Source organism: Rhinolophus sinicus, linkage group LG09 (assembly GCF_036562045.2).
Source record: "Rhinolophus sinicus isolate RSC01 linkage group LG09, ASM3656204v1, whole genome shotgun sequence".
Classification (NCBI taxonomy): Eukaryota; Metazoa; Chordata; class Mammalia; order Chiroptera; family Rhinolophidae; genus Rhinolophus; species Rhinolophus sinicus.
This window is the reverse complement of record NC_133758.1, coordinates 85,096,275-85,124,033: the sequence shown is the minus strand read 5'-3', so window position 1 is coordinate 85,124,033 and position 27,759 is coordinate 85,096,275.

The window sequence follows — 27,759 nt, the reverse complement described above, 5'->3', positions numbered from 1 at the left end:
GGATGATGCAATAGTAAAGTGAGTCATATTGATTGATAGGTCTGATGTATTTGCTGGTTTTCCACATACTTTAGCCTATTTCCAAGGCTGCTATAAGGTCACAATTCAAGCTTATAGAGACAGCTACTAATTACAAGATACTGATGCCAAACAGAATTAAAATAATGAAATTGTGTTGCCATCACAACTCTTTCCTTTATTCACACTGTTCAATTGTTACTCTAACTAGTGTATGGTAGAATAAACCAGGGTAAAGTTATCCTGAAAAACATGTTTCTTTATTATTAATGCACCTTCAAAAATAAAGATTAAATTATGTTGGAAAGTGAAATTAGGATCTTTGAGGGTTAGAATTCTGTATCAACATTTTAGTGTTTATTACAATAATCATGCTATTAATCAGCTATATGACAAATCTTCAATTTATCAGAAAAAAAAAATCATTAAAAACCTCAACTGTGAAGCTTCTAAAGCCAGTGTCCAAATCTAAGCAGGAAAAAAAATGAGAGGACATAGTGCTTAAGAACAGTTTGCAATGGGAAATCTGTATAAAAGTATTTACATAACCTAGAGAAGCCTCTAGAGAAAGGAGGAATTTGCAGGTAAATTAATGCAATGGATTCACAGAAAAAAGGCAGAATTCTGGAAGGCCCAAAGGTGCACTTTACAATGAATAATTCCATCAGAATTATGCGTGCAAATTAGATCAATTAAAGAAGAAGATGCTCAGTCACATACTGGCTAAGAGTTAAATGCTATGGGAATAGAACTAAAACCCATTCTAACTGAAATTGTGGAGAACATTCCAGGTGGAATACGAAGCAATTCCTGGAGGAATGAGAATAAGTAAAAATAGTATTTCTTTTCTTTCTTTTTTTTAAAGGTTGACACTTTTAGAAATCACACATATTTTATCTGGCTGTTGGTATATTTCTACTCTCCTTGAACAAAAACAACACAAACACAAGAAAAATTCACAAACCTTTTCTTTTTCATTTTTTAATTAGTTTCAGGTGCACAAAACAATGTAATAGTTAGACATTTATCACAAACCTCTTCTTATGAACTCAAGAAAGCCAGCCAAAAGTTGGTCCATAGCGATGGCCTTAGTTGTATCAGAATTTAGAGTATATCATTTAATCTCCTATTTTGTTAGAATTTTTCTATACCCAAATCAAATATTTGTAGTTAACTAAGGAATTACAAGAGAGAAACATGGAAACTGAACATGTTATTTTAAGACAAAGCAAATGTGTGAAAGTCCAATGCATATGTAGAGGAAGTGAACTGATTTGCGTCACTGCTTACCTGTTTATTTATTGCTCAAGCATCTGTGGCAGCTGTCTGCTATCGGTTACTGTCTGCTCCCACTGCCTACCTCTTTTCCTAATTTAGAACATCCTGGGTAGGATTACTGGATGAAGACACAGGTTTCTTTCTCTAAATTAAAATAGGGAAACCCGGACCTCAGGGATTGCTGACAACCCTCTTGTGAAAAATTTGTGCCTGAGAGTGGAAACAGCCCAGGGAAAGGGGAGCCAAGAGATGTATCCTGCTAACAGTGCAAACTGAGGAAGCCACAGATGAAGCTGCCTGGAGCCTAAACATTTTCAGTTTCCTTGAGCTCATAATTTCCCTCTTTTAAAAGACTCTGTGACTTGTTTCAGAAATCTAACAAGGAGAAAACATTCTATTTTAAAACCAGAACATTAATGTGAAGGGTAAAAGTCTCTTTGACCACTGTAATGAGTTTGTGTTTATCCCTTGGGGTTGGCAAACTTTATCTACAAAAGGGTCAGATAGTAAATATTTTTGGCTTATATGTACTATTAATTAAATACTAATTAAATTAATTAATGGAGTTTTAGGCTTATATTTACTACCTATACTAACTATTCAACACTGCCATGTAAATTTAAAGCATCATTAAATTTTGCTATCGACAAAATGTAATCAAATCATTGCTACTATTTTCTAATAAAAGTTTATGCACAATGAAACTTGAATTTCCTATAATTTTTATGTATTTCAAACTATTTTTCTTCCTCAGATTTTTTCAACTATTTAAATTAAAAAATAATTCTTAGTTCTCTGACCTTACAAAACCAGGTAAAAGCCGTAGCTTGGTGACTTTGCTCTAGGCTGTTTAAAGTATTGATATACACACATACATATATCCATGGAAAATAGTGTTGCTTTGAGATTTTTAAATTTATAAATGGCATTGACTTGCATATACCATTCTACAACGTGCTTTTACAACTCAATAAAAGATTTTTAGAAATTAGCTGTTAGTCTAAATCTTCCCTTTAAACTGCTTCTTACTACTGATATAATATTGATAATTCTAAGAGATACTTAGGCTGTTTCTACCTTTTTGCAACAAACATTTTTACTCATCCATCTTATTCACAGGCACAGTACATTTTTAAAGTAAGTGCCAAATTTTTCCTGGGAAATGTGTTATAAGCATTTAAAATTTTAAATTGTATGAGAGTATCACATTCCTTACACCCTCAAAACACTTGATATCATTACCTTTTAATAGTTCACAATCTGATAGATTAATTTTATTTCCCTGAACATTAGTGAGGTTGAATAAATTTTTATACCTGCATTGGTCATTTGTATTTTCTCTTCTATGAATTGGCTGTTCCTTTCTTTTGTTATTTTTTTTATTGCACTGCATGTCGTTTTCTTATTGATTGGTAGAAAGTCTTTGTACTTTGTTCCTGATGAAAACACTTTGTCATTGCATTGCAAATATTTCCTCCCTGAAGGCCCTCATCTTCTTATTCTATTAGTGATGTATTTCATCAGTGAGAAGGCCTAACACTGATACAGCCAAACTTACCAATTTTTGGTGTTTTGTCACAAGATCTTCCCTGTTTCAAGGACATAAACTTAATCATGTATACTTTCTTATATTATTTATATTGTATTTAGGTATTTAATCCATCCAATATTTAATATAATTGTCATAAGGAAGAATATAATTGTTTTTCAAAATGGTCAGACAACTGTCTGTAAAGCATATATTGAATATTCTGTCTTTTGTCCATTGTTATGAAATGTTGCATCTACATGGCTTAATTTCCCAGCTATGCATGGGCCAGTCTCTGCATTATCCATTTAATTTCACTGAAGTATTTGTCTGTTTCTTAGCCAACTCCACACCATTTTAATTACTATGCTTTACAATATGTTTTAATATCACACAGGGAAAGTCCATCTTTTATTTTGAAATATTGTCTTGGCCACCATTTTACATTTACTCACATATAAATTTTAGAATTAAATTTTTAACTGCTGTGAAAAGTTACGTTAGGATTTTATTTGGGAAAAAATTGAATTCATAAATTAATGTGATGAGGCTTCACAGTCATAAAAATTTGAGATTATGCATTCATAAATATAATATATCTTTGTATATACTAAAGCATTTTTTAGGTTCTTCAATTCCATTCTATATTTTTCCATGGATTTAAAAGAATTAACTGGTTATATTTCTAGTTATTTTATTGTTTTTATACCTATGAGAAATGGCATTTTTAAATTATCCTTTATAATGGGTTGTGCAAGTCTCCAGATAAGCTATCAATTTTTGTGCATAAGTGAGTCCTATAGTTTGCTGTAATTTGTTATCATTAGTCACACTTGATTCTAGTGTTTTATGTGGATCATAAAACAAATTTAGTAGCTTTGCTTCTTTTCCTGTGCTCTGAAACAGGTTGTCTAAGTTGGGATTTCCATGTTCCTTGAAGGTTTGATAGACCTCACCTATAAAGATTCAGCACCTTTTGATGGTTATGGCATATATTTTAAATTTTGATTTCAATATATTCAGTAGGTGATGGTCTAATTAAGTATTCTACTCATGTTGTGACAGTTTTTATAATTTAAATTTTCTTAGTAAACTGTGCTTTCATTTCACATTTATTGGTAAACTATTGCACATATGACATTTACCTTTTAAACCTCTTCTTCTAGCAGTTATTCCTAAATTTTAAAAACACATAAATTAATTTGCACTTTATAATCAATGTGAACACTTCACTAGCACCTATATCATCTTTCTGAAGAAGAGACTTGCTATAGCTTTGATTCCTTTCCCTGTTCCCTCATCTCTCCTTTTTACATAGCATGCTGATATTCTTTGGATTTTTCCCCCCAAACAGTCATGAAATTTATTCTTATATAGCATGTATGACATAAATCCCAGTTAATTAAAATTACACTGGTCACAAATATTAAAGGTGGTCATCAAGAATTGGCAAGAGTACTGGTTAACTTCCCTTTTAACATTTTTATGTCTTAAAGAAAAACATCAATATTCAATTGTTCTTCATAAAATATATTGGCTCATATCTTTTCTCTTCGCATGTGAAAGAACCAAACTACACTGGAGCGGGTAGAGAATCCACTTGTTAAATATAGTGTTAAATACACTGATTAAAATCTTATACTTATTTAGAATTAAAAATAAGTTTTAGTAGTCTTTGTATACAATTGTTTACTGCATCTACTTCTGGATTCATTTTTATTTTACTAGATTACATTCTATAGTTAATCATTCAAAAAGATATTTTCAATTTTAATTTTGAGTGTTTTTGTATATCTAATAAATCCTGTGAATATCAACACCCTCGCATTTGAATGCTCCTTTAGCTGCATGGAGTTCTAGGTTCCAAGCAATTTTCCATCAGCACTTGGAAAACAACTCAGAGTTGGGCAAAAAAGGAAAAAACTCTAATTCACGTATACACCTGACCTGAAGTGACACAGAATAATTATTCCTTTTATTATAACTTGGATTCATGGAGCAGTCACTTTGTTAGAGACAATATAATAAATATATTATTTAGATTTCATTCATTATGATTATATGAGGTAGGTTCTATTAGTCACCCCGTTTTACAGGTGAAGAAACTTAGACTTAGAGAAGTGAGGTATTGTCAAACGTTACATAGATTAAATATCAGAGTTGGGGAGCACACAAAGTTACTTTGACTAGTCTGACTTCAAAACCTCTACTCTAACCACTGAAAGAAACCACCTGTAGTTCAATGTCATACATTTCAAACAAGATGAGATCTTATGTTAAAATTAAGTAAATTTATGAATGTACCCATGTCATATCTAGAGTATATCCCTGCTGTCTTTTAAGATCTTAACTAATTTGAAATGGTGGTTGAGATATTGACACTGGTCCCTCTGGTTAAACGTGAAGTTATAGGATGAAATCAGCCAGACCTTGTTGGTCAACCTCCATGATCCTTTCAGTTGACTATTGGTATCATGGTAATAAGCCATTCTCAAGGATAGCTCAGGTAAAATTCCCGTAAGTACATGCAGATTTACTTTCTGGAATAGCAGCCCATGTGGTTCAAATTACCACTGCAGAATTTGTAATTTCCCACAGAAGAGGGCACAACTTGAGTGTGCTAACTGCCCTGATAAGTGATACAGTCCTTTATGCTTTCAACAAAACCAATTCTAGGATCCTGAAAAGAATTCCTAGCAAAATGTTTCATATAAGCCATTTCTGAATGTCATAAACTAGTTTCCTATTTAAATTACAAATTCCTCTATGATTGCCTTGGAGTTTCCGTTGATACTAAATGTCCTTAGAATTTCTGTGATCACTAAGATTTCAAGACATTCAAGGTTAGTAGCAAACAATTGGCTATCGATGCCCTGAGAAATCACCATAATCTTTATCAATTATGTGCGACTTTTGGAACCAACAATTGTCTCGTGTTGTGGCCACTTATGAGCACTACTGCCCAAACTTCCATATTTGCTCTATCTGCAGCTGGCTTGGACCTGATCATTATGGCATAGTCTTTATGTTTCATAGTCATGAATAATAAAGTTCATATTATGCCAAATGATATGAATTACCGTGATGGTTCTTTGATTTCATTCAAAAATATTTTGAAACACGTTCCCTTTCATGGTGACCTTACCTCTTTCAAAGGTTAAACTTACATTCCTGAATTTATAAACAGGACATTCATGACACTTATATTGGTTATGTATTGCTGTGTAACAAATTTCTCCAAGTACTTAGTGGTTTCAAACAACAAACATCTATTATCTCATACTTTTTGTGGGTCAGGGATTCAGGTACAGCTTAGCCGAATGCCTCTGTCTCAGAGTCTCTCATTAGGCTGAAATCAAGAGGTCAATCTGTCTGATTTATTTCATTTAGCATGCTAATCTCAAGATCCATCCATGTAGTTGCAAATAGCAGTGTTTCATCTTTTCTTATGGCCAACTAATATTCCATTATATATATGTACCACAACTTCTTTATCCCATCACCTATCAAAGGACACTGTGGTTGTTTCCGTGTCTTGGCCACTGTGAATAACGCTGTAATGAACATAGGGGTACACACATCTTTATGGATAAATGTTTTCAGATTTTTGGGCTAGATACCCAGAAGAGGGATTGCTGGGTCATAATTTTCTGAGGAACCTCCCTACTGTCTTCCATAGTGGCTGTACAAATTTACATTCCCACCAGCAGTGCATGAGGGTTCCTTTTTCTCCACAACCTATCCAACACTTGTTATTACTTGTCTTGTTGATAATAGCCATTCTAATAGGTGTGAGGTGGTATCTCATTGTGGTTTTGATTTGCCTTTCCCAAATAGCTAGTGAAGTTGAGTATTTTTTCATATGTCAGTTGGTCATTTATATATTCTCTTGGGAGACGTATCTGATCAGATCCTCTGCACATTTTTTAATTGGATTGTATTTGTGTTGTTGTGGAGTTGTATGAGTTCTTTATATATTTTGGATATTAGCCCCTTATCAGAGGTTTTGCTTGCAAATATCTTCTCCCATTCAGTTGGTTGCCTGTTTGCTTTGTTGATCATTTCTTTTGCTGTGCAGAAGCTTTTTAGTTTGATATAGTCCCATTCATTTATTTTGTAGCAAGAGAGGAAGAGAGCAAGAGAGGGCACTTGAGACAGAGCCACAATCTTTTTACTTCCTTTGCCTTTGAGGTCAAATTCATAAAATCCTCTCGGAACCAAGGTCCATAAGTTAACTTTAGTCATATGTGAAATATAAAACTGAAAACAACAAATGTACAAGACAAACAAACAAAAACTCATAGACACAGACACTTTAGTGGTTACCAGAGAGTAAGGGGGGAGGAAGGAGTTAGAGAGGGTAAAGGGGGTGAAATATATAATGATGGAAGGAGAACTGACTCTGGGTGGTGAACACACAATGCAATATATACATGATGTATTATAGAATTGTGCACTTTACACCTATATGATTTTACTAACAAATGTCACACCAATAAGTTTAATTTAAAAACACCTGGGGGAAAAATAGAGGTCCACCTGGGCTGCTGTCATCTCAAGGTTTGACTGGGGGATGATCCACCTTCAAGCTCACTCATGTGGCTCTTGGCAGACCTCTGATCCTCACTGCCTTTTGGCCAGAAGCATCAGTTCCTGGCCACATAGGCCTCCCCATGGGGTAGCTCACAACATGGCAACTGTCTCTCATTGTAGTGAGTGAGTGAGGGAGCAAGAGAGGGCACTTGAGACAGAAGTCACAATCTTTTTGTAAGTTGCTCTCAGAAGTGACAGCCCATCACTTCTGTTACGTTCTGTTCATTAGAAGTGAGTCAAATAGACCAGCTCATGTTCAAAGGGAAGGGATAGCAAATGGCTGTGAAAAGAAGGATGCTGGGATCACTAGGGACCAGTTTAGAGGCTAAATACTAAATCATTTCTGCATAGTTTGTGCTGAAGTGGAAATATGCAAACTTACTTGTAAATATGTTAGAGTATTTTTTGTGGAGTGATCCTGACAGCCAATCTATATGATAAAAGGGTATGACTCTCTGGATAAGAATATAATTCTAAACTCATTAATTTTCTATTAGTAGTTTTAGTATTGATGCTGCAATAACTGGTATCTAATATATAGATATCCATATCTATATATTAGTTATACCTATACATGTCTAGATATCTATTTTGCCTTAAAGTTTACAGCTGTTTGTTGGTGCTTACTCTATGCCAGGCACTTTACTAACCAACTTGCAAAATCCCACTGCAAAGTGGGATCAATCATTCTCATTTCACCAAAGAGAAAACTCAGAGAGCTTAAATAACATACTCAGGATCACATAGCTAGTAAGCTGGGCCATTGGGGCTTAAATAAAAATCAAAAGCCCGTCCTATAACTAGCCCAAGCACTGTCCAGAAATTCAATTTTGAATAGACTTTCATCTAGCCCTGTCTAAAATGTATTTAAGTCAAATGATATATTATAATAATAGAGTATGGTGGCAAATCTAGTCCTTGGTTAATGGAATCAGCTTGGGAACTTTAAAATATACATTTTAGTTGTGTGAATCCTATTCCAGGATCTATTAATAGAAATTTCTGGAATAAGACCAATGCATATATTTTTTAAATTTTATGTTTTTAAACATTCCCCAGATAATCCTGAGGTTTAGGAAGTGCTGGTCCAAGGTTTACATTAATGACTCATTCCACTAAATTAATGTTTCTCAAAATATGGTCTATTGAGTTGATGCCCACTAAATAATAATCTTGCTAATAAAAATAAATAATAAACAACAAGAAGTTCTTGAGCTGTATCTTAAACAAGCTTCTTGGGTGAATCGTGTGTATACTAAAGTTTGAGAACCATACTATGTGCTTACTAAGTTCTACTCTTCAAATGTCTGAGTTTGGTTCCCTCGTATTTTCTTAACTAGAAAATTAATCTTCAGTTTTTGGTTTTGTGGAGGATCTCAAAGAAATAATAAATAAAAAAACACACACAAAAAACAACAGGTATATGGCGAACGCTTCACCATTCTTTGCAAAATTATCATTAGCAAGATTCTATTGATTGTGACTTGGGAATCAAGAAGCTAAAGATAAGTTTCTGCTTAGTTATGTTAATTAAGCCTGGTTCCTGGTCGAATTATTGTTCCTTTTTCTACATAATGGTTTCTCAGTCTTGGCACTATTGACATTTTAGGCCAGATAATTTCTTTGTTGGGGCAGGGGTAGTAGCTGTCCTGTGCATGCCTGGACGTTTAACAGAATCCCTGGCTGCTATCCACTACATACCAGTAGCAATCCACCTACTCAGCTCCTTCCACCCCAATTGTGACCACCAAAAATGTCTTCAAACATTGCCAAGTGTCCCCTAGAAGGCAAAATTGTTCTCCAAATTGCCCACTGCACCACATAAATGTTTATCTCTGACTTTATAGTTGACAGACTCACATAAATATTTGAATTATGAATCACTTCAAATATTTGTAGAAGTAGGGTTGTAAGTTACAAACACATTTGAAATGAAACAGATTACAACTTTTTAAAATAATCCATGAATACATTACTATTCAGAAACTGATTGAGTATGTACTATAATCGTCAACAGATTCCAAAATAATTTAACAGATTTTCACGTCAACATGCCCTTTTTGAGATCTGTGAAATGACCTGGCACCCTGAACTTGTTGTCTTCTTGTCTAACAATTTAACTAGCATGATCAACAATTCTGCAAAAGTTTATCATAGTTCTTTAGTGCATGATACCATGTGAAATCTATCCATGGACACTACAGTAGATAACAAATTACATACAACTGGCTAAGTGAAGGGGAGATGAACAGAACCATAGGATTAACATTTGTCCTTCATTATCCTTTTCTTTTTATCCATTGATCAGGAAAATGTCATAAGAAAGTTTGTCATAACTTTGTTTGATGTTGGATCCAGATAAGTATTGGTCCAGAACAATAAGTATTTATTTGTAATATTTGAGACCCAGTTAACCTTAGATTTGAGAGCTACTTTCATTAAAATTATTAGCATTCCTATTTACACTTTCTCCTGTTTGTTGACATTTTGTAAATAAATATTTAGACACCCAGTGGCTGTATCTATAGGCCTTCAAATTTGGGGGTAAAATGAAAAATATCACCATCTAACTATTTCTTAATTTTGCATGTTTTGTTCTACATTAACAATGCTAATGAAAACCAAAAAGGACAAACAAAAAGTAACAGGAGGCTCCATTTTCCTTCATATCCACATAAAAGAAGCCATGAGAAGCTTAGAGTAATTGAAGATCACCTTATTCTTATATAAACTAGAAAATATGTATTTGACTAAAATTCGTTTCTTTTTTTTTTTTTAATTTCTGAAAGACTTGCATTACTAACTGAAGTACACTGTTATGTTACATTTAGGATTCTGGTATCCATTACAGCTATACTGCTTTCCATAATTAGAAGGCCACTGAAAATAAAAGTAGTTTATTTTCATCCAATTAACACTAATTGAGTGTATGTATCATGCAGATGTTGTGCCAGGTGCTGGGGAAGACCAAGATGAATAATCATGGTCCCTGCCCTTGGGGAGCTCCCAATTCATGGGGGGAAACAGATACTTATGTGACTAACGGTGATAAGGGACAGACACTGTGCCATGTGAACCCACGCCGTGGACTGAGGATCCAGCCAGCGTTTCTGAAGTGTAGCCGGAGGTCACAATGCTCGGTAGGAGCCTCTTATAAAAGACGGGCTGGCTGTAATGGGGGTCTGCAGGCTTCGTTCCATAGAAAGAAATGCAGTAAAAGTTTTTCCCTCATAGTTACATCCTGGAGTTACAGAAAAACGAGGTTAGTACATTTTTTGCTGCTTTTTTATTATAACAAAATAAATTAGCTTTTTTTTTTTTTTTTTTAACTCAAATCTGGTCAGTGATGTATTTACCAATAAAAACACTCCAAGTTAAAAATAATTACTCTAGTTATTTCGTACTTTTGCTTACAAAGGCAAACTCCTGTCTCCTACTCTAACTACACAATGTTTCACTGTTGTTATATAGGAACAACAACAACAAAAAGCTTGAAGGGATAAAACATGGGGAAGAATATCATAAACTTCATGAATTTGGATATATTCCATTTTATTGAAGGTCATGCCAATCCTACAGTAAGAGTTCTGTGTTTTAACCAATGGAGGCCAACTGCTGTCATTTCTCCGCCCCTACTAGAACAGTGTCTAATGGCTTGAGCCTATTTAATGTATTTAATATAATAAACCTCAAGCCAAAAGTGTTGTCATACTAGCCTATTGGGGTGCTCAGGATGTATCCAGGTGCATTAAGTCAAGGGTATTAGCAACAGCCTTGGCTTGCTCCCTAGTTGTTCCCTTGCTCACATGTCCTGCCACCAGATCAACGTGTTCTGAGTCCCTGGTCTTGCTCCCCTGTCTCTTTGTCAAACCCTACTCTCAGGAAAAGATCCATTATTTACATCTTAATATAAGTTTTAGTCACTGCATTAGTTTTCCATGTGTTACTTGCTTTTAAAGTCTTTAATTATGTATGCAATACATTTCAGATATCTGTGAGGAGGAAAAGGAGATCCAATTGAATGAATTCTATTAATCTAGCCCTGTCTCAGTACTCAGTACAATACGGAAAGTGGGAGATACTTAGTAAATACTTAATGGCTGACTGTTGGATTGCTTATCAAATATTAACTGCTTTGGGATGTAGGAAAGCAAAGCACGTAATTTTATATCTTCAAATAATGTTAGAGGTGAAAGAGTTATTAGAGGCCTTTTACTGTAGTCCCTGTACTTTACATGTTACAGGACTGATGGCTAGGAAGTGAAGAACCAGGTGCTAGTTTAGCACAGCTGGAAATAGGGCTCAGATCTCCTGACCAAAATCCGTTTCCCACTATACAATCTGCATTTCCTTCAGAGTACGCAACATAGCCTCCAGCGCAAAAGACGGAAGGTGGGTAGAGTTTATAAGACATGAATTTTAGCTGTACATTGTGGTTCTTATATTATTGTCTCTGGTTATCTTTACCACAACACCAGCCCAATTGAGCCATTGAGACACGCTACAGCATTGCTATTGGTTAATAATTTCAACTTTTACCTTTGTTTTCAAAGACACTAATCATCCTAATTATTATGTTCTGTCTGTATTTCATCACACAAGCCTCTTCGTTGGTACAGCTGAGTGTATATGATCCATCTTCACTGAGCGCTCTAAGTAACTTCTTTATCATTTTTTGTCAAAATATGTTTTCTTTACATTTGTAAATCAAATGTTCCCTGGCCTTTCCAGCCTGTGACTTCAAAGTAAAATTGCATGTCCTTTAATAGCCTTATTATGATGATTTAAAATTGACATTCTATCTAACTACAGTTAGTCCAGTCTCTTACCTGGGGGTATCTATGTACTCTACAAATTCAGACTGTCTTCTGGGGTCTCATCAGCCTTCTGATCTCTATTCTGCACAGTGTCACCTCTTGATAGTCTGAAAGTGCCATGTCTCTCAAGCTATTATCCCTTCTCTGTAACCCATGCATTCTCAATGGGGATGGCATTGATATCCAAAGGGGTGAAAACTGGTTCTTGGGGGTTGAAAACATCTTAATTACCTAACTCTTTTAATATACAAAGCACAGAAATGCAAATGGTATATAAACAGTTATACAGTCTATCCATGGTATTAAAACTTCATGGGGAGGAAGACAGTTAGGGGAAAAAATGCCTAACAAGGCTGTTCAGGAGGTCAATTTTTTAAAAAGTTGAGAAATACCGCTCTCACCTTTCATCCCAAGTATGAGAACAGCCCTTTCCCTTAACTTTTCATAGGCCAGCTCAGACCAACCTACAGGTGTTTACAAGATTTTACTAAAGATTTGAGGGGTTACAGAAGACGAACATCTTGGGAAAATGCTAAATCAGTTCTCTCAGAATACATCCTTCCTAAAGTCACCTCACAGTGTGTGTCTCTGCTTAGTTCCTGGCTGGCTTTCTTCTCATCAGTGTTATTACCTTCTCTCCTGAAAAATTCTAGACATATCTGTGATTTAGGTTTCACATTTCCCCTTTCCAATTTCACTCTCTGTCCTGGAGCTGCCACTTGCCAGGGTGACTGACCATGGGAATTCCCACTCCCTTCAGGACACTTAGTAGTCGTAACGGGAGACTTTGCTTCATGGTCTCCAGAAGGAAAATCCTATTGGAATATCCTAATCTGATGCCGTACAGTTTTCAAGTCTATGATATCTGGTCTTAAATTATTCTATAACATTAACAATTTAATTTAGGTTGAGATTAGTCAAACTCAACCCAATACCCTTTCAGTTTCCCTCTGTCTGATGTGAGATTGTATTGCCAAATCTTCTCAGTCATCTCAGAGATTATGATGCCCAAACTCCAGTACAAATATTTAAAAAATAGTGAAGAAATTTTTTAACTTTTTGCCAAAGTATAACACGTGATCTTGAAAAAAATCTATTATTACTTTGTCTTCTTTTGAATTCCACCATAAGAGTGACCTAGCAGAGTTGTCAGTTGTTGGGTAGTTGATATATGGTTTTACAATATTTCAGGTCAAAGTGTACACTGATGGTAAGTGAAAAGTTTCCACTCTGTTAATCAACTTGCTCTTGTTTGCTTGGGACTATCTTGATTTTAGCACTTACAGTCCTGAGTCCCGGAAAACTACTCAGTCTTCGGCAAACTAGTTTCCTGCTTAGTTCAGTGACTACTTAGAGACCATACTAGTAAAGGTGACACAACCCCAGCAGGTATTATTATCATGATTTCCTGTGGTGCAGTGCTGAGTTTGTTTTCTCGATGCTACATTCTCCTCACCTCGTTTCTCACTGTAAAAATCAAAGCTATTCAAAACATTTTCCCCATATATAACAAGTTAAACATTTTATCTTATAATCAACATGTGAACACACACATTTTTCAGAAACTGGACATTTAGATGGTCACTTGGGCCTCTAATGGGAGATGCTGTTATTTTGGACAGCTGGAAGTAGTGATCACAGTTTGCTGGTTGTCAAGAAAAAACACATTTTAAATATTGCATGATACTGCTTAGCCTTCCATCCCTCCTCGTCAATGTCACTGCTGTGTCTCCTGAGAGATTCAATATATTAGGGCATGTCCATGGAAAATTGAAGCTGTATAATCTATTACAATGCAAAATAGAAATCAGCTTCACACTGTGGGTAGCATTGAAACAGGCTTGTTATATTTACAAAGATCATTCTGATAAGAGCATCCCCAGTTGACCAACATATGGGTCCTGAAGAGGCTATATGCCTCTCCTTTAATTTATAGTGGGCACTTCCACTTTTGAGGTTTAACTAGCTTTTCAATGGTACATTTTGCACCTGTTCAGTGTTACTAAATCCCAGAGACTATTTTCCTCTCTATCCTGTGGAATTAACTAGAGAGGCTAATTAAGGGGTGGTGGGGGAAGGTAAAGCAATTCAGGGGAAAAAAAAATGTGCTATATCCCAGAGGTTATAAGATGGAGCACATGAGGGAAAATAAATTAATCTTTGAATATGCTACTGTAATTTAAAAGATAATGTTACATATACATGTTTATATATAGGTACATACTGAAGGAAGCTTTTAACAAGCTCTAAAAATCTATTCATTCCTTATGTATATAATTTGGATATTTCTGAAGTTCCTACTGTATAGATTAATGACTACAGACAATTCTTCTCTCTTCTTTCTTCATCAGAAAGAATAGAGTTTAATATTGCATAACTTCCGTATCATCTAGAGGAAAGTAGAAGATGCCTTCATTTGTATTTTACAAATGGAAAGACCATAACACAAAGATACTGTGATATGCCCAACAAACTCATAATTTGCCAGCATGTCTGAAATAAGATAAGTTGGGGCTTTTACATCCCTGTGAGCTACCTGGTAGGAAAATGGTGCCATTTCCTTTCTCTTTATTTTGTTTTGTTCTAAAAAATATAGTTTTTTAAGTTTCCAAAAGATTTCCTTTTTTTTTTAGGAGAATGCTTAAGCACAGCCCGGAAGGAAACCAAAACATCAGGTACTAGAAATTCTGTGCAACTTCAATAGGGAAGAGACTGGATTTTAATATATAAACTGGAGTAAGGGAAGTATTTCTTCTATATTTTGAAGTTTCAATTATAGCATTTTTCGCTTTTGCTATATCGAGATTGTGATCTTTCATATTTACTATTGTTTTGAGGCAATCACCCCCTCTATGTCTTGATTCAGTTATAGAAAATTTTGGTGCTACGGAATAAAATCTAATCAATTATGGAAGATTTGATGTAATATTCCTACTCAGAAAGATTTCATAATACCCTAATTGCTTAACATGACGGCTCACATTTCATTAAGATAAAATTATAGTACGTTATTGTAATACTATTTAATTATAAACAAGAGACTTGGTTACATTACAGGGAGTCCTGACCAAATATATAGGTTGAGCCACGTGATTAAATTTCATTCAGTTCAATCTCACAATTTCAGATCCTAAAAGAATTGCGGCTATGTTATTTCATAATCCAATCCTGATGTAGGTTTTTCCCCTCTTTATAAAGAGCTCAGTTAATAAATTAATAAGCTTTGCCCTCGGAATTTTAGAATAATAAAGAGTTCAGAAAACTGAGCGAGTTTTAACATATCCAAACTTTTTGAAGTTTTGATATATGCCTATTATTTCTTTATCTCTTGTGCTGGTTTCTTCTGCAAAGAGAAGCATTGGGCTATTGGTGGGGAGGCTGGGGGAGAATGTAATAAATATTCTTTAAAAATGAGTTTTATAATAAAATAAAATTTACTTTGAGAATTTTATAGTATTTTCCTTAAGATTCCATGAAAACGTTATAGTATATTGGGAAGCCTGGTTTAGTGATTGCTGGTTCATGCTTCTAATAACTTGATTATTTCAATTCTGCCTATTCCCAGTAGAATTTGAGTTGGCTCACAAAAATGCACACAATACAAAAGAATGATGAATTCAGAAATTGAGGAGGTGGGAAAACAAGAAACATTAATAAAGAAACCTAAATAAATGGCAGGAAAATGGGATTCAAAGATTCTACCATTAACTCTTACATCTCTCTCACCAGTGCTTCTCAATCTTGTCTGTATGTTCAGATCAACTAGGAAGCATTTTTAATAATAACAATGTCTGCACCCCACCTCAGACCAGTCATGTCAGAATTTTGGGCACTGCTACCTTCAGACAATTATGTAGGTTATTCTAACATGCAGCCAGGATTAAGAATTATTGTCCTATATACCACAAAAACAGAAACAAAACAACCAAACAAATATGCCCCCTGCCTCTGTGTTTTCTCCTTTTAAATGTAAAGAAAGTCATCAGATTTTCACAGACCCTTTCAAAGGTCTCATACAAAACTACTTCGTTTAACTGAAATTGATTCGAATTCTCTTCAGGACAAATTTATTTGTCAAGGCTTTGTTTTCAAGTTTCTTATAGAAGCAGAAACATAAAAAAACTAAGTAGTCCAAGATGCAAACGGAATAAATGCCCAATAGTGGGACACATACAGTACAGTGGGAGAAAGGAGAAGGGATGCGTTTTAACTGAAGAGGAGGGTATGAAGATCACAAAGGAATTCTTGGAGGAGAGGTCATTTGTTCTAGCACTTGAGAACTGAGCAACAGCTATTAGGGAGAAGGTGAAAACAAATACACTTGTATTTTCTTCCAGGAGTTTTATGGTTTCAGATCTTACTTTTAAGTCTTTAATCCACATTGCCATGGGGATATGAAAGTTTGGGGAATATAATCAATGATGTAAAGATTTTTGTAGGGTATCAGATGGGCACTTGTCGTATTAGGGACACCATTTCATGGATGGTGTAGATGCCTGAGCACTACAGTGTACACCTGAAGGTGAAGCTGGATAATATTGCATGTCGACTATAATTATATATATATATATATATATATATATATATATATATAGTCATAGGATATGGAGTACAGCATAGGGAATAGAGTCAATTGAATTGTAACATCTATATATGATGTCAGAGGGGTAGTAGATTGGGGGAGGAAGGTTATCATTTTGTGAAGGGTGTAAATGTCTAACTATTACATTGTTTTGTACACCTGATACTAATAAAAAAAGAAAATCTGAGAATTAACAAATCATTAAAAAAAAAAAAAAAAGACAATACACTTGTGGCTGAGGCAAGAGTGAGCAGAAGGACACTGTTCCTTTGTACCGGGAGTTCCTGGGTAGGAGAGCAGGCTCACAAGGCATACAGATAGCAGGTAGCTAAATAACTACATCCACGAGTACTTCCCATTTACATTTCTTAAAACGTTTTTTTTTTTGTTTGTTTTTTTTTCAAGGTTGGATGCTACAGGAAGAAATTTCCCGTTTGACTCCCCTGGAATGAAAAAAACCTGAGGCAACATGATTAATTGAAATATTGCTTTGTCCTTTCCTCCCGAAGCTCTTCCTGGTCTCCCAGTTTTGAAGCAAGTTGTGGTTCCTTGGGGTTCTTACAGTTGGAAATTGAGTAGGATAAAAGGCAGAAGAAACCCAAAGCTATCTATATTTGAAAAGGCTTAATCAATTGATATTTTGGTAGAGCTCTACAGGGCAAGAGGACAGGGAGATATTAACAGGGCAAAGGGCTTTGAGAGAGACCTATCCGTTCCTCTAAGCCAGTGGGCGTCTCAGGAAGGGGACTTTGGCATGGGGTTTCCAGCGTTAGCTAAGATTCTCTTACCTACATGAGTAGCGACACAGTAAGTCAGGGAACTTCAAGGCACCAGAGCAGACAAAATCCAGGAGAAGTCGCCACCAGGATATCCTGGACATTAGTATCCTATGCCCATTTCCAAAGGAGGGAGAAAAGGAGGAAAGCTTGTAATACTGGAATAAAGTTCCTTATTGCCCTGACGGTTGATATAAGGAAAAGAATTCCTGCATACTCAAGTTTATAGACCAAAATTTGTACATGTTACAAATATCCAAAGTTTTGGTCTAAAAAGCATTGGTGAATATCTTGAGCCAAAGAGGGTGGGGGAGAGTTTGAATCCACTAGGATCTGCCTTTAGTTCTGGAAAGAGCTTCTAGAATAGAACTAACATTTATTACATGCCAATTCAATGCAAGGTATTTACTTACATCATCTCATTTTTATCTTCATAGAAATCCTATAAAATCAGAGCTAGTTTTGGCTCCATTGTACAAATGAGATCAGGTCAGTCAACTTGGTAACATCACTCAACAAGGACATGGGGAATGTGGATTCCACCTGAGGCTGATATCACATAAACCCATTTCCTTAATTCCTATGTTCCCTCCCTAGAATCTTTATTCTATGCTGCTATTAGTGAAAACATATGCTAACAAACCAGAGGATAGGAAAGCTGTCGGTGGAGGACTTATTCTATTACTTTCCTTCCTTACAATATGAAAAACTCTAATAAAAAGGGCTGAACAAATTCAGGTACCGAGCACACCACACTCACTTTTAGAGTTAATTAGAAAAGAAGACTCTCCACTATTACCCAGTCTGCTCTTCTAGTGTGTCTGTGTACAGTTTTCCTTTTCCTATGACTGCAAATATTTCTCTGCCAATGACTCCGTGTCATTTGCATTCATTGTGCTCTGACAAAGGGCTGTCATAGCTATAAAGTAGGCAATTCCACCAAAGCAACCTTCAAAGAAACCATCCAAAATCAAACCCTTATAGATCTCTGTCTCACTACACTTCATCTTAAAATGAATATTTGAGAAGAAATCCTTCCACTGTATATTCATTGCAAAGAAAAATGGATTGCACTTTCCATATGTAAGGCAGTATTTTTTATAAACTTTGAGATATTCTGACACTTTATACACCTGTCACTTTGTTCAGTCATAGTAGTTTTGTTTCCTGACAACATGTTCAGTGGTATCAAGGGGCCAGTGAGAACTTGAGCTACCGAGAGTAAGAAATTCCTAAACAATACTTGTGTTAAGTGGCTTCTCCATAAACCTGCCTCACAATAGAGACCTCAGGAGTTAAAGGGCCCTAAATACTGTGCCCAATTTCACAGTGCCCAATACTGTGTTCCTCTATCATAATAAGGTGCATTTTAGAAAATTTTTATAAGAGACAGAGACTGGATAGGTATGCTCTGACACTCAGCGATAGAGACATACAGATAGACATACAGATACAAACATCTATATCTATATCTATATTTATATCTATATCGAGAGAGAGAGAGAGAGAGAGAGAGAGAGAGAGAGAGAGAGAGAGAGAATAGATGCCTTGAAGTATGATTACAGAAACATTACTATCTTCAACTTTCCATTCTTGGTGGTAAGATTTGGAAAGAGTGTTGTTTTTCACCATATATTATTATTCTTTAAGATTCATATTTTTTTAGAGTTGCATTTTTAATTTATAATAATTTATGAACAAAGTAATGAATGAGAGGCATAGAAATAGCATTACAGCACATCTTAAAAGAAAGGGGAAACTATCTAATGGTAGTTTGAAAATATCACATACCAATTAAAATGGTATAAATATTCTGTCAACTACAGGCAACATCTCTGAGAGTCTTAGAATGGAGTCTCGATCATGGAGGAAACTGCTGGACAAGTCAGTGCCAGGGCAGGGCTGACTCGGGGTTCATCGAGAAGCTGGAGATAAGGGAACAGACAGCTTCCAGACTCCTTTAATCTAGAATTACCTTTCTCAGGGGAATGTCATCCTACATGAGGTTGGCCTTCACAGCTCTACTAGGCACAGCAGGAGGCATGGAGGGAAGTCAGAGATTTTTCTGTTCCCCTCTCTCCACTCCCAATCCCAGAAATTCCTTTAAAGAAATAATAATAAAATATCTTTATCAGTTTGTGTTTTTTCTGATTAGAGAAAAGAAAATCTTGGGCACCAGATTTGAGATCAGGGTTAGAGAAACATCAATGGGTAGACATTGCACTCTGAGGTGACTCAGGATCTAGTGACAAGACAATCTGGCTGTGTACTTTTCCCAACAAGACATTGCCACCCATTCCTGCTGATTAAAAAGCTGATATGTGGTATATAAACCAAAAACAACAAAAGAACAAGGCAAACAAATGAGAAAACTCATAGACACAGACAATAGTTTAGTGGTTACCAGAGGGTAAAGGGGGAGGGGGGTGGGAGACTAGGGTCAGGGGGATCAAATATATGGTGATGGAAGGAGAACTGAGTCTGGGTGGTGAACACACAGTGGGATTTATAGATGATGTAATACAGAATTGTACACCTGAAATCTATGTAACTTTACTAGCAATTGTCACCCCAAAAACTAAAAAAAAAAAAAAAAAGCAGGGCAATGGCAGCTTATGACAGATAACTTGGTTGTTTTGTTAGAAGGAGCTTCATTTTTTAAGGATGAATTATGGAGACTTTTTTCTCTCTCTCTCTTTTTGTTGTTTTAAAATAGGGCTGTCTTATCTGAAAATGTGTTAATTAAGTTATCATGCGTTGTCTCGTTTCTAGTCCTACACGTTTGATACAGGCAAGTTACTCTTTAGAAGACAGATTTCCATGCTTGGAATAACAGTTGGAGTAATTCCCCCCCCCCCCCCCCCCCCCAGAACAAACCAGAGGGGTGGGCTTGGTGAGTGGAAGAGGAAAGGAATGATCAAATCAAGCTGAGAGGCAGCAGGGTTGGGTCCACTTCTCTTTTTGTTTTGCTTCCTAATCAAATTTGATGTTACCTACCACCCACTGCTCTCTGTTTCTGCATACACTCTCTCAGCTGGCCCTCCTACTAAATCTCTTTGCTGGCTGAATGTTGGCCCTTCTCCTTCAGGAGGCAGCCACAAAAATACCATCTCTACTTCAATAGGCTGGAGTGCAGCATTTTAGGTATGAAAGAGATAGCTATAGGGCCTACCCTCACAGTCAGCTGGATACTCAATTTAAATAAATGACCATTCAGTAGGCATCGACTGTGTTGGATCGCCCTGGGATCGTACAGAGAGAGGGACAAAGATTAACACGTAGTCTCTGCCAGTGGGTAGTTTGGGATCTATCTTGGGAAAAAAGCGATTGTTTCTAAGAACAGTGGTAAGCACAGCAGGACAGACAGAAATGTGTTATGAAAGGGGGATAGTCAGAGAATTTCCCTTACTGTCCCCCACACCCCAAGCACTGCCACTACCCGGGGAGCTCCTCAAAAGGTGAGGTGTGACTTCTTGCTCTCTGCAGCTCAGTGCCTCATGCAGGTCTGGCACCAATGCTTGCTAAGACATTATTTAGGAGAAGAATTATGCATTGGTGTGAATTGGGAAGGTGAAATGCTGCTGGAGAGAAAGAGATGAGGGATGGAAGAACATTGTAATAGCAAAAAAAAGAATATATGCAATAGATCAGAGACCTCGTCCCTGCCCAGCTTCCTGTACTCACTGACTCCTACTTCATCCAGGAATGTTCAGGAGGGATTTCCACACAGGTATGTGAAAACGAGACTCACCTGGTGAAAACGTCTTAGTTGAGCTCCTAACTCTGATGTTCACTCAGGAACACTTGTCTGCTTGCTTCCTTCCCTTACTCCCATGCTTTCATTTCTAACTTTTCCACTTCTCCGTCGTGTCCTGTTTCCCTTTTCCTTTGCTCTGAGCTCCCCACACCATCCTTATCCTCCGCACAGTGTCCCCTTTATCCCCCTTATAGGTAAGGCACAGGCACCTCACTGGATTACCAAGCTAATCTGAGCGTTTCCACACAACAAAGTGCTTTAGAGTTGCTCTCTTGTATGGCTCTCCTGATTCCTTCTAGTATTCCTCTCTTTTCTGTGACTGGTATAACAGAAGATCTGAGAGTTGATATGGCTGTAGTTGTGACATAAGTGAGAGTCACAAACATTCATTTTCCAGTTCTTTATTTTGACTTCTGAGTACGGTGCCTCTGCAAAATTTAAACGTCCTCTCTCCTCACAACCTCAACCACTAAAAATCTGCAGCAAATTCACATGCTTCTTCAACTCTCCATTCTTCAACTCCCCCAGATGGATCTTTTCACAATGTTTTGGCTCCCCGTGAGGTCCGAGGATCCAGTGCATGACCTTGGTTTTACAATGAAAGGCTAGCAAAAAGTCTTTTTGGTTTTACTTCTACCTTCTCCACTGTGTTGTCCAGTTTGGCTTTTCTAGCTTCCCTCAGATCTTTGTAAGATTTCCTTCCAGACGTTTCTTCAAATGACTTGACAACAGCCCTGTTATCTTCTAAGAACCTAATATCACTTTGGCTGCTTTAGAAAAATGTGTTTGTCTTTTCATCTCATTAAGAACCATCTGAAATCTCTCTGAAAACACATGAAAGGGATACAGAGAAGGCCTCCCAGAATCTGAAAGACCCATTGAAATGAAGGGCCATTAGTGTTTTTCATAACATCAAAGAGTTACCTTTGTATTTAAAAATGTACGATTTTGTTTTGGATAGGGTAGGATGTAAAAGCAAACTTATTTGTTTCTTAGTTTATCATAGGAATCAAAGAAAAGAACCAAAGAGAAGAAAAGACAGATCTGACTCTTCATCTCATGTTATTTCTGAAATGACAAAATGATGATCCCATAGAATTCTCCGAGCCCTTTTCATGTTGTTACAGTTCCACTGCTCTCATAGGGTAGGTGGGACTTGCCTAGGAAAGGATCCATTTTAGTCTCTGGCTACTAAAATGAGGCAGATATAGCCACAAGGTGTCACTATTGCTAACACAGATCTCCACCTACAGGATCAATTGAGAGTATACATATGTAACTTAACTTTGTGTTTTTAAGGACCGTCTGTGGGAAAAGCTCTTTTTGATTGGAATATTAGTTACCTCCTTCACTTCAAATAAACTGTGTGAACTTGAGTGAGGCTCAGACTTCTGATTTGGAAATAGGATAGTAGAAAACAATTCCTGGTTTTCAGGATAGTTGTTAGCTTTAAATTAGAAAACCTTGGTACAGCTGATTTTCACACGCAGCACAGAGTAAGCACTCAACAATGGTTAGTGCCCTTAATTTACAAAGTGAGGAATGGAGCTGGGAGTAAGAGTTGGCGAAAGGGTGGTAACATTTTGAGCTGGCTCTCTCTCTCTCTCTCTCTCTCTCTCTCTCTCTCTCTCTCTCTCTCTCTTCTGTCTTTCTCTCCTTCCTTCCCTCCTTTCCTTTTCTTCTTTTTTCTTTTTTAATTTTAGAGCTGAAAAAATATCACCTAATACAGAGTTCTGCTGATTGTTAATAGTTGTGCTAATAAAAAGAAATGCTTGGAAAAGCTGAATACAATAGTTTCCTCTGACTGTCATATTAAACTCATATGTCTCTCAAAGTAGTTCTGTTATAAAGAAACCTGTTTAATTGATCTATTTTGTTGAATCCAAAGTTTCTCAAGTTTCATTGAGCCAAGAACATATTTTTTTGTATCTTATCATCCAGATTGGAAGATTTTAGTCTGGTTTAACTTCTTTGTTGTACAGATGAGAAAACAGAAATCCAGAAAGTAAGGTTTGGTTCACAAAACACACATCTTGGAAGTGACAGAGTTGGTCTAGGACCACTGCTTAGAGCTTGTTTGTGACAACTCACAAGAACCAGCTGTGCTCTTTTCTTTCCAATCCAGTGTTTAGTTTAGCCATGTCAATTTGAAATCATCCATAGTGGGTATATTTACACCACAGAAATTGGTAAACATTGTAAACCTTTTTTTCTCCAAGAGAGTAAGTTTACCAGCACATCGCTGTTAGAATTCAGGTGTCCAGATACCCAACCACATGTTTCAATGATTCTTCAGCCCTTGAGGCACTTTAAAGAAGATATTTTGGCAGAAGGATGGAAAAAACTCAGAATATTGGTACAACAAAATATGTGTGGGTGTATACATTTCAAGATTTCAAGATAGAGGAAAAATGTTTGCTAACTGGTCAGTACCTCTTCCAGCCCAACTCTGATTCCTGGGATAGCTGCAGGAGTCAGAACAAATTTATCGGCTCCAGATACCTCACCTCTGGCCCAAGATGGCTCATTTTATAGATCCATGGGATGCAGGATATGGGGGTTTGGTGACTCCCAGGTCCTGTCCAACTACTCTAAAGAGTCTCTCTCACAATGTAACAATGATGGGGAGGTTGACGGCCATCACTGAAAAGCCTACTCCATGCCACTCACTGTATTAGATACTTCTTATATCCGTTCTAGTCTTAATAGGGAAGAAAACCAAAGTACAACGAAGTGTAATAATGCACCCATAGTCACTCAACTAATACCCTTCTATCAGACTTTACATAGCATGATATTCCCTTGAGTCACTTCAAGCTTCCTTCAGAATAGGGAGAGAAGCAGAAATGACCTGCCTGGCAGGGGCATTGCTAAACAAGAAAATACCAGAACCAAGGAAGAAGCCAGTCTTTTGGGAAGGCCTCTGCCTGCTCTGTTTAAAACTCACACTTCCCTCAGACAGGTGGGTGAAAGTGGAGCGGCTCCGTCCCTGGTGTGTGGGGGATATTACGTCCATACGTTGGGAGACCAGAAGAGATTGCTGAGGAAGATTGTCGGCTTCTGGGCAGAGAAAATATGGAGAAGTTAAAGTAGGTTTTACAAGTAACAGCTTGGGTGTTAAACCCGAATGACAAGCTGCTTTTCATGCCTTTCTGAAATGGCTTCAAATCATTCATCAATTGTTTCATTCACAACACTATTAGCATCAGCAAAGTGTCTGAAATTTGAAATGAGACTGCAGCAAGAAAGCAGGAACACACACCGCCATATGGTCTCTGGCCTGGGTCCTACACTGCACAGTTACTGGGTTGTATGCAGATGCTGTGCAGGCCCAGTGTCCAAACACAAGGGACTGTGGACACTGTTCTATCTTCTGTGTATGGCTCCAGCTCCACTCCTGGCTGCCGTGGGGCCCGAGAGCCCTGCACTGCAGTAAGAGTGGCTAAGAATCCCTGGAAGTGATGAAAAGGACCTGGTCACTCCAGTGACACAGTGACTTGTTTAATCCCACTTTTTATTTGGGAGATGAAGCGGTGGAGCTGTGGAGTCACTTTTGCATTCAGGCTTGGATATTCAATTTGCGCTCTCCATGGTCTATTGGTTGAGCTTCATACAGATTTATCATCCTGGAGGGTTTGTATATTTTGTTGATAAATTTGTATTGGAGACTGCAAAATTTGAACCTGAAATCATTTCCTTTACCACTACTTATGGTTCAAATCAGATAGGTGCCATTTCTGTACAATGGATTAGAGTTCAGTCATTCATGGACAAGCTTCCAAAATTCAGCCCTTATTAGCTGAGGAGGGATGGTCTCTCTTTTTAAGCATGTAGTATGCCTTTTTTATATACTGGGTTGCCCACATCTAAAGATTCCTGTGCTGGATATCTAATATGCCATAGTGGAAAGGCCAGTAGTACAGCCTCTCATAACCACAACTCCCTTCCAGGGGAGTTGAGATGAGCTAACAGGTGATTGCTTATATAGGTGTCCATGTTTTGTGTCCATGACCCTGGATTATTCTTCCACACTTGGCCCAAGACCTGTGCTCAAGCCGGCATTTGAACAAAAACAACTAGTCTCAGACTGGTTTAGAGTTGTGTGCCATGAACAGTGGTGGCAGCGGGGAGCATTGCAGCTATAGGACACAGCTTGACACAGGAAGTGGCTGTGAAGGAGAAACCGCTGGAGCGTGTCTACCGGGTGCTTCTAGCCTGGCAGCCACAGGGGGCTTGTGGCCCAGCACTAGGTTGTTCTCACAGGGCACAGGCCTCCCACTAAGGACAGTCGATTGAAAGTTTAACCTGTGCACTCACTATTAGTAATCTATACACATCTCTCAATTGGGAGCTAAAGCAGTTTGAATGAAAAAACTATGAAAATTCTGTCTGATAGGATCAGAAGTTTAAATTTAAAAAAATAAAATAAAATATTAACTAGAATAGCAAGCTCTACCATCCATTGGAGCTATGAAATGGGATTGATGATCAAACTCTCACTGTCTACCATTTTATTTTAGACCCTAAAAGGCACAACAGATTCAAAAGTTAATTAGAAAAAGGGAGGATAACTACATCGCAGGCTTTGTGTGCTTATCTTCGTCCAGCACAGCCGCTGATTAGCACTGCTTTATCAGAGGATGTTAGAATGCAGACACATCCACAAAGCTCATTTATTAATTCTGTGAACAAAATGAGCTCATCAGAGCTTGTTCCTAAATTTTTGGATCAAAGCTGAATATTAATAAGTAAATAGACAATTCAAAATGAAGCAGGGCATGCTTTACAGAAAGCTCTCCTCTCCCCGCCTCCTCCGCAAATAGAATCTTCTCCATCTTTGATCCTGTAAGATCCCTCTATTTGCCTAGGTCACCTATACCTGAGGGACCTTTTGTGTATTCTTGTTTATGAGAAGGGCTGCTTTCCCGTGAGACAACCAGTGACAGTCCAACTCCTGTGTGCTTTCTCATTTTTCCCTTCACTATTTCCCTCCATTATATCCTGTCTTCAACAAAACCGTCTACTCACCATTCGAGAAATGATTGTTTTTCTGCCTCTTTGTGTCCACCCATGCCATTGTTTCCAACTAGAATGTCCTTTCCTTCCAGTTTTAACTTCAAATCCTACCCATCCTTTAAAGCCCCACTAAAAATCACCTAACTTAGCCCTGAGAACAGGATATGACCTTGTCCACTTATGGTCATCTGAAAAGGTTATTTTCAAATTTTTGTGTGTATAAGAACCATATATACAGGGACAGACAATTAGGTTCTCAAACTTATCCTAGAAAAAGTGCTACATACCTCATTGCTGAATATCATTATGGTCACCTTCGAAGTACTCCACTTGGGGAGCCACTGATGCCAGCTCCTTGTCCACCCTTCAGAGCAATTTGGGAATCCTTTTCTGGAATGGCCATCACAGCTGTCATCGTATTACCCTTGATGTCTTGAATGTCATCAAAATGTCTTCCTTTCAAGATTTCCTTTATCTTCAGGTAAAGAAAGAAGTCATTGGGGGCCAGATCAGGTGAGTAGGGAGGGTGTTCCAATACAGTTATTTGTTTACTGGCTAAAAACTCCCTCACAGACAGTGCCGTGTGAGCTGGTGCATTGTCGTGATGCAAGAGCCATGAATTGTTGGCGAAAAGTTCAGGTCGTCTAACTTTTTCATGCAGCCTTTTCAGCACTTCCAAATAGTAAACTTGGTGAACTGTTTGTCCAGTTGGTACAAATTCATAATGAATAATCCCTCTGATATCAAAAATAGGTTAGCAACATCGGTGCATCAAGTTCCCAAACTTAATTGTCAGACTCATGAAGCATATAAAAATGCAGATTCCCAGGTCTACTCCCAGCGATTCTGATTAAGCAGATCGAGGATGGGGCTCCACAATCTTCATTTTAAAAAATACCACCAGTTAACTCTGATGCACCAAGTTTGTGGACCATACCTACTACAAACTGAATGTTTGTGTCCTACCATAATTCTTACGTTGAAACCTAATCTCCAATGTGGTGGTAATAGGAGGCGGGGCCTTTGGGATACAAGAGTAAAGTCCTCATGAATGGGATTAGTGACCTCATAAAAGAGACTACAGCCCAACATCATTTTTTGAGACAGTTCTTTTTTATTCTCATTAGCAAAATATAAAGTCTTGGCTTCTATCTTTAGGATTGAAGAAAATCTGTCAGTCGTTGGAGCATAAATTGTTTACATTCATGGCTCATGGTTCAGACTTGATGCCAGCTAATTTATCAATACCTTCAGAACTGGCTGAGGAGTCTAAATATATGGTCTGAATTGCTTGACAAATCACCTTTATCTCAGTTCTTCCACTTATGGAAAAAATGATGGTTTTTTTCATTAAGCATACATTCAGCTAAACTTAGGGAACTGTTGTTTTGCAG